Genomic DNA, 18,218 nt, shown 5'->3' on the forward strand with positions numbered 1-18,218 from the left:
GCACGTCGGCGTAGTAGCTGATGACGCACTGGAGATGCGCCTCGTGGTATAGGTCCTTGAGACGATCTTTGCAGACCGCCTCCTGCACTCGCGCCGCATGCTGCTCTCTCCCCTCCTCGCATGTGAAGAAGTCCTGCACACAGACATCATGTATCATTTCATTGTTTCAAGAACGTCCAACGAATGCGTAGTATTGAGAAATGCGGTGCGATGAAAATACTCACCCAGAACTCCCTCTTGATCTTCGCCGCAAGGGTATCACCGTTGGAGTCCGTGACGCTGGAGAAGTGCTCCCACTTCATGGGCGCCTGTACCTCACCCTTGTGGGTGACGAAGCCAGGGTAGTACTCCCTAATCAGCAGGCCCTGGATGCCATTGATATGGCGTGAACCGCTCCCTTCGCTCACAAACGTCCAACTACTGCATGAGTCATTAACAACAATTGTTAGTCTGTAGTTTGATTTTCAACATGTCATATGAACAAGTAGTGAAATCAATAGTGGTTACTTACGTCTGACCCACAGGTCGAATCACCGGGCGGCGGGAAGGGAGCGGTCGTGGCTCAGGGAGCGACGAGGGCCTATGCTGGTAGGGCTTGCTCGAACCTGAGGAAGCCATCTCGCCTGGTGTCGGCTCGCCCCCATCGTCGTCGTCGTCGTCGCCGCCGCCGCCATCACCGGTCATCGTCGTCGTCGTCCCCCCTTGCTGGGCCTCCTCGAACTACAGCCTCCTCGTCGATTTGCGACATCCGCTGCCCCCCTTCTGGTCGACGGCTCCACCAACTGCTCCTCCTCCTCATCGGCGGTGGTCGCCTACTCCTCGTGGCGGATCTGGTACTGCGAGCGGACCTGTCGATGCGGCCGCTGCCGCCTTCCGCCCGACATTTTGTCGAGTGCCTGCAATGACAAAGATTAAAACTATTAGCATAAATAACTGACAAGTACTTGTAAAGAAACATAATTGCAAGGTAATAATAATAACAATATAGTATTACACGAATTAGAAATTATCTCCGCGAACGGCAATATGGCTGGCGTGTAGTCGTCATCACTATTGTCGTCATCACTATCAATATTGTCGAGCTCTCTTAAGTGTCGGGCATCATCTCCATTGTCCTCATCATCTCCATCATCATCATCATCTACATCGTCCACAACTCCATCGCGCTCCATCTGCCATCGCTCAAGGATTCGTAAGTCCTCAACATCCTGCACCTCATCACCCTCGTCCTCATCGATGTCGTTGTCTACTTCCATGCCCATGAGCGAAAGAGTGTCTATCTCCAAACTCCCTTCTAGCCCCTCTGGTTGATAGAACTCATCTTTGTTTGGGTCAAAGTTGTAATCATCATCGTTTGGGACAACCGCTTTACCGCGCGGCGAGAGCAAGTGCACAAGGCTCCAACCCACAAGCTTCTTGTCTTTTTGGCATGCCCATGGGAGGTAATACACTTGCGTGGCGTGTCGGTTAGCCACAATATAGACATCGTCTCCTTTATAGTTGGAATCCTGTCGAATTTTGACTTGCCCAATCTTAAGGTCTTTTTTCGTGACATCAGGATCGAACCAATGGCATTTGAATGCCACTGGCTTAAAAGCTTTGGCACCCTTAAATTTGAGCTCGTATATCTCTTCGACTATGCCGTAATAGTCCTTCTCATCCGTGCTGGGCGTACGAACTCCGCTGCACGTGGTTTTTAGGTTGGCCCGACTCTCCTCATAGGCTCTCGTGCGAAAGCAATAGCCATTCACATCATAAACGATGAATGACTTGACCCTACGGGAGAAGCCACCGGCCACCTGTTTCAATTCATCACCCATTTCCACATCCATGCGGGCCTGCAAGGTCAGGACAGGTAGATCGTTACATTACTCGCTCCTAGGAGCAAAGTGGAATCTTCTAGGAGCAAACGAGGTTAGTTGGATGGTACATTTGTAGAGAACCAGGAAATGAAATCGGGCACACCATGTCTTAGAAGATGGTCTTCTTCTTGCTCGGTAGGAGCCCTATTGCCTCTCCAGTGTTCATTAATATATTCCCTGAAAAAACAAGAGACAAGGGGGTTGGATCGATAGGAGGAGGATAGTCACGGCGTATGTAACAAGCTCATTGAGAACTTACTTCTGATAAGGAATCACTTCATCAAAGTTCAACAACAAGTAGATCATGATAGTGCGCCACTCATCATGGGTCAATTTCTTGTTGGTACCTACGCTTCCTCTTCCGAGATCCCCTTGGAAAAGGCTGAGGTTCGATGAGTTCTCGTCGGCGTTGTAACGAGGGGTTGGATTGTGCACGCTGGGAAGTTTCTCAGTATAGTACGCCTGTGTGAATGTTGACACCTCCTCCAGAATGAATGCCTCTACCATGGAAGCCTCAATTTTGGCTTTATTTCTACACTTTTTCCGAAGAAGCTTTAGACACCTCTCGATTGGATAAGCACCAACGGGACTGCATGGGCCCCCCAACCGTGCCTCGCGCGGTAGGTGCAAAATCAGATGCTGCATCGACAGGAAGAAGCCGGGTGGAAATATCATCTCCAACTTGCAGAGCAACAGAGGTGCAACCTTCTCTAGGTCAACACAAACGTCCCGAGATAACTCCTTGGCACAAAGCTGGCGGAAGAAAAAGCTCAACTCTGCTAGGACGCGCCACACTGGCTTGGGGAGGTATCCCTAGGTCATCGCAGGAAGGATCCGCTCAATCCATATGTGGAAGTCATGACTCTTCATCCCTAAGACTTTCATAGTCTGCAAGTTCACTCCCCTACTCAGATTCGCCGCATACCCATCCGGGAACTGTAACGTCTTCATCCACTGCAGTACTTCCTTCCTATCGGCCCTTTTCAGGATGTAATCGGCCGGGCCCCTTTTCCATCTCTTGCCTGGCGCAGGGGTCTTCATCACTAGCTTTGGTCTATCGCAAATCTTTTCCACGTCTAGTCTAGCCTTAACGTTGTCCTTTGACTTTTTACCAATGTCCATGAGTGTTGCCCAGAGTGCCTCGGCGACATTCTTTTCTGTGTGCATTACATCGATGTTGTGTGGAAGAAGAAGGTGCTTGAAGTACGGGAGCCTAGTCAAGCCCGATATATGAGTCCATATGTGGTCGTTACCATATCCAATAAAACCACCGTTGACTTCATCAATTTGGAGAGCCTCTATCTCAGCAAGGACCTCGGCAGGGCTCTTAACCTGAGAAATGGGGTCAGTGACTTGAACACCTTTCGTGAAGTGCTTTTCATCTCGTTTCAATTCATGGTTCTCAGGCAGGAATTGATGATGTTTGTCAAAAGAAGAATACTTGCCACCCTTGTGCAGCCAGGTGAACATCACATATGCCTTGCATGTTGGGCAAGGGAACTTCCCGTGAACACACCACGCGCTGAATAAGCCATACGCCAGGAAGTCATGCATTGAATACTGGTACCACACATGCATTGTGAAGTTCCTCTTTGTAGCTCAGTCGTATGTCAGTACCCCCTCTTCCCAAGCATGTTGCAATTCATCCCACACTGGCTGCATGAACACACCCATATTGTTGCCTGGGTGTCCAGGTATTATCAGCGTCAAGAACACGTTCCTGGGTTCAAACATGATGCTGGGGGGAAGATTGAGGGGGATCACGAACACGGGCCAACAAGTGTACGGGGCCGCCATCATTCCAAATGGGTTGAACCCATCTGTTGCCAGTGCTACGCGTACATTCCGAGCCTCCATAGCCTTGCCAGGATTCATGTCATCGAAGTGCTTCCATGCATCACCATCCGCTGGGTGTACCATCTTGTCAGGACTGTATCTTTTGCCATTCTTGTGCCACGTCATTTGTTTCGCGGACTCCTCTGTCATGTACAGCCGTTGGATCCTCTGTAGGAAAGGAAGGTGCCGTAAGACCATCTTGGGGATCTTAGACTGTTTCTTCTTGCCATCACTGCCTTCTACCTCCACAAACCTAGAGGCTTTGCACTTTGGACAGTGTGTTGCTTTCTCGTGGTCTCCCCTGAATAGGACGCACCCCTTCGAACAAGCTTGGATCCCCTCATACGGCATCTTAAGTGCACGAAGGAGTCTCTGTGACTCGTACGTGTTCTTCGGCAGGGTGTGAGGATCCGGAAGCAGTTTGCCAAGAACTGTCAACACGAGATCGAAGCCATCTCGACTAATGCCCAATTGTGACTTCAACGCTATTAGGCGTGAAATGGCATCTAGTTGCGAAACCATTGTCTTCTCGTGAAGGGGCTTCTGTGCTGCCTCCATCATGGTGTAGAACGCCTTTGCGGTTTCCTCTGGATCATCCTCCACCTCCATTCCTTCAACGAACCGTGCTTCATGAAAGTCTGCCATCATGTCTGCCATCCCGGCATCTGCATCATACTCCTCGAGGAGGGGTCTCACCACCTCCTCCCTAATACGATGGTGTTCACCATGGTGGATCCAGCGGGTATAGTTTGGAACGAATCCGTTATTGTGAATATCTACTCCCACGGCACGCTTTCGTTTCTTTTTCTTGTTCTTACACTTGCTGCAGGGACACGGCATCTGATTCGACCCTTTAGCAGCTGGGCCAAATGCATGCTCTAGGAAAGCATCGGCCCCCCTAACCCATTCAGAGCTCTTACTTGCGAAACCCGTGTACATCCACTCACGGTCAGCCATCCTCTGTCATGCGCCAATGTAAGCGGGTAATAAAACATGTATTTGCATCTACACGGCATTCCTACCATCTAATAGGTGAAGGATATGTCCTAATCCCACCCGTGGATGCATAGATGGGTTAGCTTTTATGTTCTGCCCCCGTCCGAGTCAGAATTTCGGCACACCTCCCCGTTGTTCTCCCGATACACGTCCCCGTAGGGAGAGTGTGTATCCGAAGAACACAGGGAGGTGCTGTCGAAACTCCGACTTAGACGGGAGCAGAACATGGAAGCTAACTCATCTACGCATCCGCGGGCTGTCCAAAAAACGTGGACAATCCAAAACAGATACGGTCGCAGATATGCAAAGACTTGCATACCTCCGACCGTATCTCTTTCGGACGGGAGACGCCTAACTGGGTGACGAGATCTACGACCAAGGTACGGGTACAGGGGTTATACCTAGGGTGGCGGTGCTGTGGTGAGGCGACGCTATGCAGGCAGACCGGCACGGCGCAGGGCTACTCCAGATCCACTCTTCTCTGCAAAACAAGAAAATATTCTAGATTCAGAAGGTGGATTTGGCTCATTAGAGATGCAGGTAGATAATTTCTGAGTTTATATTTATAATTTCTGACTTATAAAAAATCTGCAACCCAAAAGACAGCAATAGGAAAACAAGGATATGAATCATTCCAAGGAAAAGGGAGAAAAACATTAACCAAATATCAAGAATATAGCAAGGGCCGCGACGGGGTTTGAGGGGTTGGCGAACTGCAACTTAGGTAGCTATTTTGCTATCCTTAGCGCAAAGTCGCAAACATAAATGTCTTCCTGTCTAACCAGTCCTGTTCATACTATACAATCTCTATGTTCATGCAGGCCTCAACAGGACAGGAAAGAGCTGCCGCCTGCGGTGGGTGAACTACCTTCATCCTAGCCTCAAGCATGGCCGCATGTCACCACAAGAAGAATGCCTTATTATTGAGCTCCATGCTCGGTGGGGGAACAAGTTTGATCTGAAGTTTTTCTAGATAGTAACTTCTCTCAGTTACTAAATTGAGGTGAATACAGAGAGATTGCTGAAGGAAATGAGAAGACATGCAGCAGTATCCCCTGTCATCTACCATCACCTGCTATGTGGGACTACAAATATCCTGAGGTATTCTGGAAGATAGAAGATCAAGAAACCATGATGTGATAGAATATGAAGAAACCATGATGTTGGCTCCACTATTTGGTTACGGTAAATAAGGCCCTCACTATTGAAGCCTGAAGGAATACATCTATATAGGTCAGGTCACTCAGCTATCTGCCTAGCAGATTTGCAGTACTTGTACTTCCTAGCTATGCTTGCATTAGTATGGGTTTCAGTATTTTAAAATCTACTATAACACTGGAGGTATGCTTATGATGTATGTATCTATGTAGCGTGCAAAATAGTTTGTATCAGTTTGTGGAATAGCGTGCAATACAAGGATGCTCTATATGCATGATATATTTATTTCTCTGTTCTTATTGTGCTGAACAAATAACAGTGTAATCTGGTTTGCAGTTATTATTCAATAGAATATGATACAAATTGAATGTTACATTTGAAGTTATATAATAAAGAGAACACCTTTACTTCTAAATAAAGCTTGATAAAACTGTATCCGGATTCAAGAAAAATAGAAAGCAGACTGAGAATAAAAAATATTCGTCCAATAAAATAGAGCCCAAGATAGACAAGAGCTTAGTTTACAACATGTCAAACAGAAACTGTAAAAGCAGAGAATATTGCGTGGGGTTAGATTGATGATTGTCAAGTACATGATACATATGCATATATACAGGGTTACAGGCAACCACAGGGCGCGCCAAAGCTATAGGCAGCAGCAACCCTAAGTGCATGGGCCTAAGCCCACCCACGGCTTAAACATAGCTAGGCCCCTAATAGCCTGTCTAACAGAAACAAATCCACAAGTTATTTGTAACAAAGAACAGGAATAACAGACTGTTTATTCTTAAGTTCAGTTCCAACAGAACAGAACTGGCAGGTTCAGTGCAAGAGTAAGTGAGCTATCATTTTTTCTCTCCATAATTATAAAGCTGATAGCATTAGTATCTAATAATAAAGTTAAATCACACTAACCAATAAGATGAGGAAGAAGTTGCAGGTAATTAAGCTAAGATTTTGTTCTAATTAATCAATAAGGTAGTGCATGGACCACAAAGAACCAACCATCACTGCTCTCTTATACTATCATGGCCATTCCAGGAAATAATCTTAGACTAGCATCAACGTACATGGAAATCCGGAGCTACAGTGTACCTCGTGGATCTAGCAGAGGATAGGGAGCATACCTCAGCGCCGCTGCGTACTGTCGGATGGACGGGCGCGTCCGCGGCGGCTGCAGGGATGTGGTCAAGTCTTCTTGACCGGATGGACGGCAGGGTGCTCTATGCTCAAGGAGGGAGCTTCCACCGCCACGATCCACGCCTGCAGTAGATGGAGAACGGGACCACGAAATTCCACGGTGGCGAGGAGGAGAAGGGATCTCTGGGCAGCGGGGGGCGGAGCTCGGGGCGCGGCAGCCGGGGATGTGGGGCGGGCGGGGGAGCTCGGGCCACCGGCCGGCTGCTCGCGGGCACGTCGGAGGAAGGGGCGGTGGCGGGAGGGCGGCGACGGGCGTAGCGGCGGCGGCGCGAGGGAGGAGTGAGGAGTGAGGAGTGGGGAGTGGGGAGTGGGGGTTGGGCCGGCCCGTGTCGGCCTTTAGGTTAAAGGCTTTGCCGAGTGGCAGATCGGCTCGCACTCGGCAAAGACGCCATCTTTGCTGAGTGCCAGCCGACCTGGCACTCGGCAAAGAGCTGCCATGTGGCAGGCTCAGGGCCTACCAGGCCGGCTCGCCTTTGCCGAGTGTCACGTGGCCGGCACTCGGCAAAGGAACCCTTTGCCGAGTGCCACCCCTGGCACTCGGCAAATTAATATTTTTGTTTTGTTTTTTTCTTTCTATTTTTTGTGGGGTCTTGATACAGTAATTACATCTCAACTTCAAAATTTGGGACAATTTTGAGTTTGTGTGTTATATTTCTTTAATTATTTTTGTTTCGTTGAATTTTTTCGACTACTCCAAATTTGAACTGCATGTATATGAAATAATGGAATTTGGTCATTCAAAAAATGGTATTCATGATGTTCGGCGTATGTTGAGGCCGTATCCAGGACCTCGCATGAAGTTACGCCCATGTTAGTGTCGTAACATGACGAGTTACCTGCGGGAAAAGTGTTTTTAAATTATATAAAATCCAAACGAAGTCCGAAAATGACGAAACTTGTCGAGGTGTGTTGTCATCGCATGTGGAGGCTGCGGTAAAAAATTGAGAAAGTTTAGAGCAAGTTGTGATCACATGTGGAGATGTCTGGGTTTTAGGCATCTGACGTCACAACTTGCTCTAAACTTTCTCAATTTTTTACCACAGCCTCCACATGCGATGACAACACACCTCGACAAGTTTCGTCATTTTCGGACTTCGTTTGGATTTTATATAATTTAAAAATACTTTTCCCGCAGGTAACTCGTCATGTTACGACACTAACATGGTCGTAACTTCATGCGAGGTCCTGGATACGGCCTCAACATACGCCAAAAATCATGAATACCATTTTTTGAATGAACAAATTCCATTATTTCATGTACCTGCAGTTCAAATTTGGAATTGTCGGAAAAATTCAACGAAACAAAAATAATTGAAGAAATATAGTACAAAAAGTCAAAATTGTCCCAAGTTTTGAAGTTGAGATTTATTTACTGTATCAAGGCCCCAGAAAAAAATGGGAAGAAAAAAACAAAAAAAAAATACTATTTGCCGAGTGCCAGCGGTGGCACTCGGCAAAGAGGCCTTTGCCGAGAGCCGGCGCATGTGGCACTCGGCAAAGGCTGTCGCCCTAGCCGACCCTAATCCTACCACGTGGCAGGCCTTTGCCGAGTGCTTGGCACTCGGCAAAGGTGGCTCCTTTGCCGAGTGCCTAACGGCAAGGCACTCGACAAAAGGGACGGCCACGGATGCCGTTTGTCCAGGCCCCCCTTTGCTGAGTGCCCCTCTTTGCCGAGTGCCAGACACTCGGCAAAGAGATCTTTGCCGAGTGCTTGGTCTGGCACTCGGCAAAGAACCTCTTTGCCGAGTGCCCGTGGTTTGCCACTCGACAAAAGCTTGAGGCACTCGGCAAAGGCACTGTTTCCCGTAGTGATACTTTTGTTTTGGAACATCCACGTTAATTCTCAGGGGCTATGTTAAATTTCAACAAAAACTAAAAACATCTAGTAATCGACTCATATTTCCATTATGAAAAAATACTATAAACTAAGCCTCCTAATATAAACCTATATCTAAATTACCAATACTTTCCATTATAATGTTAAGTAACTTCCAAAATTTTATTTGAATTTCCCATCTTTGTTATTATGAAAAATAATGTAGATTGTAAAGTAACCCTAAATTTGCATATAAATTATCTCTGCCATTATTAAAAATTAATGTATGGTAATCTGTCACCATAGATTATTTGCATTTAAATTACCCACCTCCACCTTATTAAAATAACCAAAAGTAACATCTTAATAACATAAATATGTCACTTTGAAAATATCTCAAAATACTTCTATATATGCTTCTAAATTATCCACTTCTATTTTTTTTATTAATATAGAGAAAACTAAATCAAGGTACACATGCATGATGTTTGTCACCGGATCTGTATGAAAGAAAGTGTATATAGAAAGTAATTAGTAATTAATGTCTACTACAATTGGACAAGATAAGATAGCACATATATGGGCAATGTGTTAAAACATGACCAAACTAAGGAGACCAAAGGTACATGATTTTCATTAGTTTTGGACCATAAATATGTCCTTGAATTGAGATTATTGTCCTCTATTAAATTACTAGCTCATGTAAGAGCCTTGATTATTATACTACTACAGAATATTCATCACCGCCGGGTCTAAAACCCCTTTCACCGTCGGTTTTGTCCTTTGATGGTGAGAGTGGAAAGTGATGACTAGCTTCATCACCGCCGGTTCATTATATGAACCGACGGTGGAAATTGAAAACAGAAAAATCCAGCTACTACTCACATCGTTCTCGTCGCTCAGCTGCTTAGCCCGCCACTTCCTCAATGCCCTCCCCCCTCCCACTACCAGGTCTGAGAGAGGGTGATCAAGATTGAGATAGGAGAGCTAGACCACCTACATGCAGAGAGAGAGAGAGAGAGAGAGAGAGAGAGAGAGAGAGAGAGAGAGAGAGAGAGAGAGAGAGAGAGAGAGAGGGAGAGGGGGAGAGAGAGGACTCACCTCCATGCTGGGGCCCATCGACAGGGCGTTGTGCGCTGAACGATGAGGGGGTGTTTGAGGGTCCGCCGCCACGGTATTGTAGAGAGGAGTCACAGGAGTGATGAATAGAGAGAAAAAGTGAGGGATAGAATAAATGGAAACACGGGAAGGATGGAGAGGGGTGGGGGTCAATGACTTGTGTGTTCCATGAGCGGCCATTCATGCAGAGTCACATGGCTACATGGGCCCGCCTGTCAACCACCCTGAAGATGCACAATAGACGGGAGAGACACACTGGGCGAGAAGCGGTGGGCGCACGTGTAGATGGTGGGTTCAGTGGACGATTTTCATTGACACAGCTCCTCACCCGAACAAATGGTGAAAAGCATTTTCACCATTGATTTTATCCAAACTAGTGGTGATATAGTATCACCAACAGTTTTAATAAAACCAACAGTGAAAATGTTGTAGAAAAATGTTTCTGTAGTAGTGTTAGGCTAGTGCGCTATAAAAAGTTCATTTCCATTTTGTTTGAATGTGTGGTTGTGGTTGTGGGGGGAGGCAACGTTTGTAAGACAAATAGGCACAAAATTGAAGGTGTATTTGTATGATTGTATCTATCAAACCAGATCGAATTTTAAGCTCAATGTTTGTGTGATTTATGTGATTGTAGAAGACTGTTTTAAATAGACGTGCAAATTCAAAACCTGTTTGGGTACAGTTTTGCTTGTTAAATTGGCCATTTTTTATTTTCTTATTGATTAAATTTCATATGACATTCGACCCGATATTGAGAATATCATGTTTAAACTATGCTTCATAAAAAAAAGAATAAGTTAAAAAAAACAAAGAGAGCAAGGGAAATATACTTCTTTCATTATAGATTATAAGATATTTTCGTTTTTCTAGATACATATCAATTGTTATATATTTAGAAAAGCTAAAACGCCTTATAATTTAGGAACGAAGGGGGTAGATACGAGATCTCGGTGAATTCAAAATGTGACATGCGGACTAGCCTAGTTCTATATGTACCATTTTTGTGATCGGGATGATCGGAACAACCCCAACCATAGACGCTGGGACCTTTCCAAGGCACGGAGCATACACTACTAGTATATATCATAATCCCATTACTATTATGATCCTATGACATACCGTGGAACGAATAGAACACTCAGCTTTCTCTTCAGACCGGCGTAGTAGGGCTGGCGCCCTGCGCCCTGAAAACGGCCGGCCCCGTTGGACCAGGACCGTGCTTGCGATTTGGTGGGCCCAACACATGTCACGATGGCAACAGTAGGCCCATTATCGTTGGCTCCTCCATTTTTTTATAGGAAAAGGAAGAAAACCTAGGCATGCTTCCCCTCGTTTTTTTAACGCCTCAAATTTCAAGTAGTATGTGAACTCACACTACAACCACATGCATGCACACAACTAGATTACAGCCTTACTTCAGCACTACAACCACATGCATGCACACAACTAGATTACAGCCTTACTTCAGCACTACAACCACATGCATGCACACAACTAGATTACAATGCATGCACACAACTAGATTACACCCTTAGTTCAGCACTACAACCAATAGAAAATGAAACGGTACCCAGACATAGACGGTCGACCCAAGTGAATATACCCTATAAAATATAGGCCGTAGCAAGCATAGTTCAATGTAGCGAGCGTAGTTCAGTGGTAAAACATCTCCTTGCCAGGGAGAAGATACGGGTTCGATTCCCGTCGCTCGCCAGTTTAATTTAGTAAGGTGCTATGATAAAAAATTATCTAGTTAACTACTTAACTACTTATATTATAGTTTATATTATAGTAAATTATTTATTTACTAATTATTTATTTAATTTTAATATAGTAAATTATTATAGTAAATGACTACTTAACTACACTACTTCTATTAAATTACTATTTAATATTAAATGAATATTAAATTAAGTAGTTGTTAGTCTAGTACTGTACCCCTTCCTATCTTATCCTTCCTTTGCACCCGACTCAAAAAAAAAAGAGTGCTTATGTTTATGTTATTCCGTTATTGATATGGTTATGTTATATAGTAAACGAATGAAAGGGACATTCTGGCATTAGAGAATATTCATCTTGACAACAAATTATCTATAGGTTAAGATATCCGGCGCTGGAGAAAAAATACTGGACACCGGTGAGGCACGCAAGTGGATCAGAGATCGAACTCGGGTGAGCTTCTCGCACGCCGGTGCAGCTAGCCAACCGAGCCTTACTCGGTCCTCGCATGCTTCCCCTTGTTGAAGCTTGGTCACTGTCCTCGATTTGATGGAGATAAGACGAGTGCAGCTGGAAACTGACGCTTGAACGCTTTGGGGGCAAGTCGTTCAATGTACCACGTGCGGCCTACCTGCGTGGCTGCGTCATCGTTAATTACGTACCCGATCGATAATGATAATTGCATGCCCCCACTTCACAAATCGTGCGTCACTGGATTTGTTTTAAAGTTGATGATCAAATTAGCTGGTGCTGTTAGTCACTACTACACAAACTTTAACCGCGGCGGATGTTTTCGGTTTTCCGCGGCGGGCAAAGCCGTCCGCCGCGGCCTAGAGGCCACGGTAAATCGTGGCTTAACCGCGGCGGGCGGCCTTGCCCGCCGCGGTTAATGTTTTTAAAAAACAAAAAAAAACCCAGGAGCCCGCCAACGAGCCCATTCTCAGCCCACCGGCGAGCCCGTTTCCAACCCAATAGTCCGAAACCCTACCGAAACCCTAGCGCCACCAGGATCCGATGCGAGCTCGCCTTGAGCTCCACCTCGCCGGATCCGCCGTCGACAGGCCCACAGCCGCCGGGAGAGGGGCGCCAGATGTGGATTCACGCCGTGGAGCCATCGATGGCCGGATCGACGCCGTGGAGCCGCTGATGGCCGGATCGACGCCATGGAGCCGCCGGGTCCAGATCCACCCTCGCCGGGGCCGGATACGCCCTCGCCGGGGCAGATCCGCCGCCGTGGCCATCGCAGGAGGCGGATCGAGACGACGCCGTGCGCGCTGTAGCCTGGTGGAGGACGGGCCGCCGCGACAACCTCCGCCCGCGCGAGCCGCCTCAACGCGCCATCCTCCCTCCACGCGAGCCACGCCACGGCGCTGCCCTCCACCCGCGCGAGCAGCGCCACCGCGCCGCCCTCCCTCCGCGCGTGCCGCGCCACGGCACCGCCCTTTGCCCGCGCGAGCAGTGCCACCACGCCGCCCTCCGCCCGTGCGAGCCGCGCCACCACGGCCGAGAAGAGCGCCGCCGCCGCCGGGAGAGATAGAGGATGCAGCGCGTGGGAAGGGAGTGCGGCCGCGTCTGAGAAGAGTGAGAGGGAGGGCGAGGGGGTGAGAGGAGTGAAAGGGAACCCTAAGTGCTGGCTTATATATGAAGACAACTATCGGGCCGGTGCTGGGCCATTTGGGCCTTGATTTTTTCCGTGGCGGGCCTTTTAGTGTGCCCGCCACGATAAATCGATTTACCGTGGCAGACGCGTTAAGATGTCCGTTGCAGTAAATGGGGATTTACCGCAGCGGGCAAATAAGGTTGCCCGCTGCCGTAAATCATTTACCGCAGCGGGCGTCGCAGTGGCCGCCGGCCACCGAATTACCGTGGCGGGCAAAAATAGTGCCCGCCTTGGAGGCCAATTATGCAACGCTGCGCAAGTTCATTTCTATAGCAGTGAGTAGCATGTGTGATGTACGCATGCATGCTAGTATATACTATGCTAACTTTTGACACCAGCTTTCCTGGTTGCAAGAAACATGCACGTGTGCGTGCCGATGACAACTTGCCAACTTGAGATATAGAGCATGCTCCGAGCTAGTAAAATACACCATCCCCCCCCCCCCCCCCCCCCCCCCCCCCACACACACACACACCCCACACACACACACCCCACAAACTTGTTCATTGGTGTCATAAGTCTCCAAATAATCCGTATATATCTAGATTCCTCAACTTATTAAGTGGTTCACTTGAGGTCCAAATCTGTTCACATAGTACTATCATTATTTTAAATTTTAAGCCGTTTTAGTTTTCTTTTGAATCAAACTTATCTAACTTGAGCGGAGTTTATATAAAAATATAGACACCTACATATGAAATGTATGCACTTTCAAAATATCTTTCATGTGATACAAAAGATCTTTGTGTAGTTTTTTATAAACTTGGTTAAAACAAGAGAAATATGACTTCGGACAAAGCCAAAATGACTTACAATTAATTTGGAACGCAATGTTCATATCAGTGTTGGGTCACAAATGCCAACATGAAAAAAAAATGACCATTGGAACCCACATGTAATCCCCTAACATCATTGCTCGATTTGGTCACCCATAATTAATGGTATTTGGACCTTAAGTGGCATAAGTAACAAATTTAAGGATCGTCGGTGTACTTAACTCTATTCTTGATAGCTAGGAGTATATAGTTTTGGTGCAATTCCTTTTTCATTTTTAGAAAAGAAACACTGTAAAGTTCAATTTATGTTTGTAAGAAAGATTAAAGGTTCTGGTGGACATGTCAACAAAGCCACTATATACTTTCGTGTTTAACTGTCCCCATCCAGCTCAAATTGTCCAAAATATTCAGTACCCATGCTTGCTTAATGATGGTCCCCATATATTATATACAAGTTAATATTCAATATGTAGAGCAGCACAGTTGGTAGCATGTATTAGCTTGTATTCGTCCTGTGCAGTGAATTTTTTTTTCGTGTTTTATTGCCCGTATATACTCTTACATGCATTTCTCCGGTGTTCAAAGTAGGTATTTGTATTTCCTCCATTCCAAATTATTTGACGTTTTGATTTTTTAAAACATAGTATTTAAGTGCATAACAAAAATAATGTATCTAGAAATATCAAAATGTCTTATAATTTGGAATAGAGAGAGTAGTCACCAATCCGCTAGATTTAATTGTATTGGACAATACATACTTGTACAAGCTGATGAAGCACACAAAAATAAAATATACTCATCTCACCTACCTGTGTTAAAAATATGAGACCTCTACTAAAACATGCAGACAATTACCAAACAGCTTGCAGACAACCAAAATTTCAAGGTATTCTGGCTTAGTTAGTGTTGTATACGGTGTAATGCATGCTAAAACTAATACAAACAACTAACCCCACCTTATACATCTAGAAAGTACTTAGCAGTTACAGTTAAAGGGAGTGAGTGCAGTTTCTGTGCCGCTTGGCGCTTGCAGACGCCAACCGTTTTAGAGGTCGACTCACTAGTAGAGAAATGATCTTTCATCCGCTTCGATTTTGGACTTTAGTCTCGGTATTTTTTGCGTCCGGGAGTAAAGGAAGAATTAGTCCCGGTTAGAGCTATCAACAGGGACTAAAGGCCCTTGTCCTGACACGCTTTTGTAGCAGGCCACCTTTAGTCCCGGTTGGTGTTACCAACCCGGACTAAAGGTCGACCTTTAGTCCCGGTTGGTGTTACCAACCCGGACTAAAGGTCCTTCAACCTTTAGTCCCGGCTGGTAATACCAACCAGGACTAAAGGGTGACCTTTTAGTCCCGGTTGGTGTCACCAACCCGGATTAAAGGTATCCCACCCGGGACTAAAGGTACCCCACAAGTCAATTCAAAAGGAGAGTGTCCAGGACCCTGTTACATGTGGTGTACAACTGAATTGGTAAGGAATTTATGCGCGAGAAAAGAGGTCCTGTGTTCGAATCTCACACATCGCAAGAGAGGTCTCCCTACAATTTCGTTTATTTTTCTTCTGAGGATGGACCTTTAGTCCCGGTTATGTGACCCGGGACTAAAGGCCAGGACCTTTAGTCCCGGATTCGTAGTCCCGATTAGGAAACCGGGACTAAAGCCAGTTCCCAACCAGGACTACGACCCATTTCTCTACTAGTGACTGGAACTTGGAAAGTTAAAATTAACTAAAAAAATTGAGAGGGAAACTTGACAGAAAGTTTGCTTGGGTGGTGTTAAATCCGGCCCAAAAGAGGGAGAGTGACAAGCAAGCACGCACACGTGACGTGCCAGCCATGGTGGGCCCAATGCGTCGAGGAAGCTGGGCCAGTCCATAAAACTCTGTCCCATGTGAGTTAGATAGTCATTTTGGGTATTACGGCCCTTCCGAATTTGAGAGCTTCTGGTTTATCGTGGGACAGCAGCGCTCTGGGCTCTCAGCTATATGAGTGTGAGATTTTGTTTTTTGTTACCAATTTTTTTGAAGGAGTATATAGCTAGACAAGTGTATAAAACAAATGGTGATATATGCATGAATGCTCACACTTTTTTTTGACCGAAACGGGCAGGGGAGCCCCCTGCCTATATTTTTTTTTCAATTAAATGGAAGAATGTTATGTACAACAAAATGATATACAATGCTCACACTCACACTGGCCCTAGCCCTTATGAAGAAGGGCTATAGGAGACTGAGCTCGCACCAGCAGGGAGAAGCCTTCTTTTTAGATTGATCCTAGCAAGGACCTCCAGCGTCATGTGAAAAACAGCGGAAGGTAGCTGTAGTACCACTATAATTAGTTTGGGTAACGTATAATATTGTGAATGGATTTTTTTTGAAAGAAATGTGTGCCAATTCACCCTAACGCATATAGATTGATGCGAATCAGACTACCTCCAAACAAGGCATTACGTTTTACTATAACAGTTTGTGTTTCTGTTAAACCGTAGTAGGAGTAATTATATGCAGGTGGACCGTACGGGCATTGCCGCCGGGAATGCAGAAACTACCGCTACCGCCAATCGGCCGATGGGAAGCTGGCATGCATCCACCGGAATGAACGGCGGGAGATCCCAGTCAATTCAGGTAGTACGAAAAGCAAGCGCCGCCGGGCCGGTCCATAGGTTTGCACCGCTATGGGCCCCACGGGTATATATTCATTTACTTGCCGACCTAAGTACTAGTACTATGATGTGCTAAAGAAAACTAGTACTATGATGAAGTCCACTGTCCACTTCGGTTTAGTTTTATGTCTCTTTTGTTTAGTAAGTATGGGTCCAATCAAAACAACTCACATCAAGCATGCTAGGAAGCAAGCACCACTGCACTGACACACAAAATTGGTTACATCAGGTCATCAGCAGCTCATTGTGTTCACATTTTAAAATTATAATAGAACTAATGTTTACTACGGGCAATTTAAATTAAATTTCGATTGCACCATTATTTGTTTTACAATATATGCTTCAAAACAAGAACCCATTTAGTATGCTTAGAAAATATTTCGTTGAAGAATATTTTCTCATGAAAATGGAATATTTTCTCTCTTTTTTAAGAAGGGACAATGTTTCATCTTCACACAAAAAAATGTTCTAGATTCGTGGAAATATGTTCCAATTCAAAAGAAAAATATAGTGATATTCACTTGAACTATTTCTTCTTCATTGCAATTTGACTGTTTCTATGGCTTATTCTAAACTATTCAGTATTCACAAGACGTTCCACGATGTGTTCTGGATTGTTCTTATGGTATTTTTGAGATTCTCATACTACCTTTCAAGTTCCTTGTATATATCGGCTCCGATCAGTTGTGCTCATTTGGCTGCACTGCAGCTGCTGCTGTTTGCTGTCAGTGAGATAAAACTTGAAACGGTTATATGCAGTCAATGAGAGTAGCGTTGCAATCTTTGCAGCGGTGGCTAAAATAATCACAACCGAGCGGAATTATCATTAGTTCATTGTGATGGTCTCATGGACTATTATTACTATTTAATCATTGCACATTTTTAGGACATGTATGTTTTAAGCTCTAAATATTTTCGCTAAAATATGGAACATGTGTCTCCGTAATCTGCAATATTTTCTCACCATGTGAGAACATTTCTTTTTCTGAACATGCTTAAGGTCTCATGAGCACCCAAGAGGAGAGGTGAATTGGGTGTCTAATTTCAATTTAAACCCTAAGGCTCAATTTAAACAATCACTAAAAAAATCATAAACTATTCTAGTAAAAGGGCTCTAGATATGTGTTATCCGTGGTTGCTAAGGGCTCTCAAGAGAGAGGGTAAGGGGATATAAATACGCAACCTCCCAAAACTAGTTGTTATTTTTTGAGACTTGAGAAGTTAGTATACATTCTGCATAGTCTAGACATCAAGAAACAAGAGGTATCAGAAAATTTGGTCAGGAAATAGAATTTTCGGTCAGGAAAAGTTAACTTTAATCTGAGAGCACATGATGGGAAATTACATAGGATTTTCTAGAAATGCTCCTAAATTTTCACTTCAATCTTCAATTTCAATAATTTTGGACTATGAAAA

The 18,218-nt window shown here is 45.3% G+C and overlaps 1 non-coding gene across 1 annotated transcript; it reads left to right on the forward strand.

Moving 5' to 3' along the window:
- Window positions 1–11,629: 11,629 nt before the first annotated feature.
- On the forward strand, window positions 11,630–11,700 carry TRNAG-GCC (transfer RNA glycine (anticodon GCC)). Its single transcript has one exon. It is a non-coding gene; the product is annotated as a tRNA-Gly (tRNA).
- The last annotated feature ends 6,518 nt before the right edge of the window (window positions 11,701–18,218 follow it).

The sequence above is a fragment of the Miscanthus floridulus genome, chromosome 16 (assembly GCF_019320115.1).
Source record: "Miscanthus floridulus cultivar M001 chromosome 16, ASM1932011v1, whole genome shotgun sequence".
NCBI lineage: Eukaryota > Viridiplantae > Streptophyta > Magnoliopsida > Poales > Poaceae > Miscanthus > Miscanthus floridulus.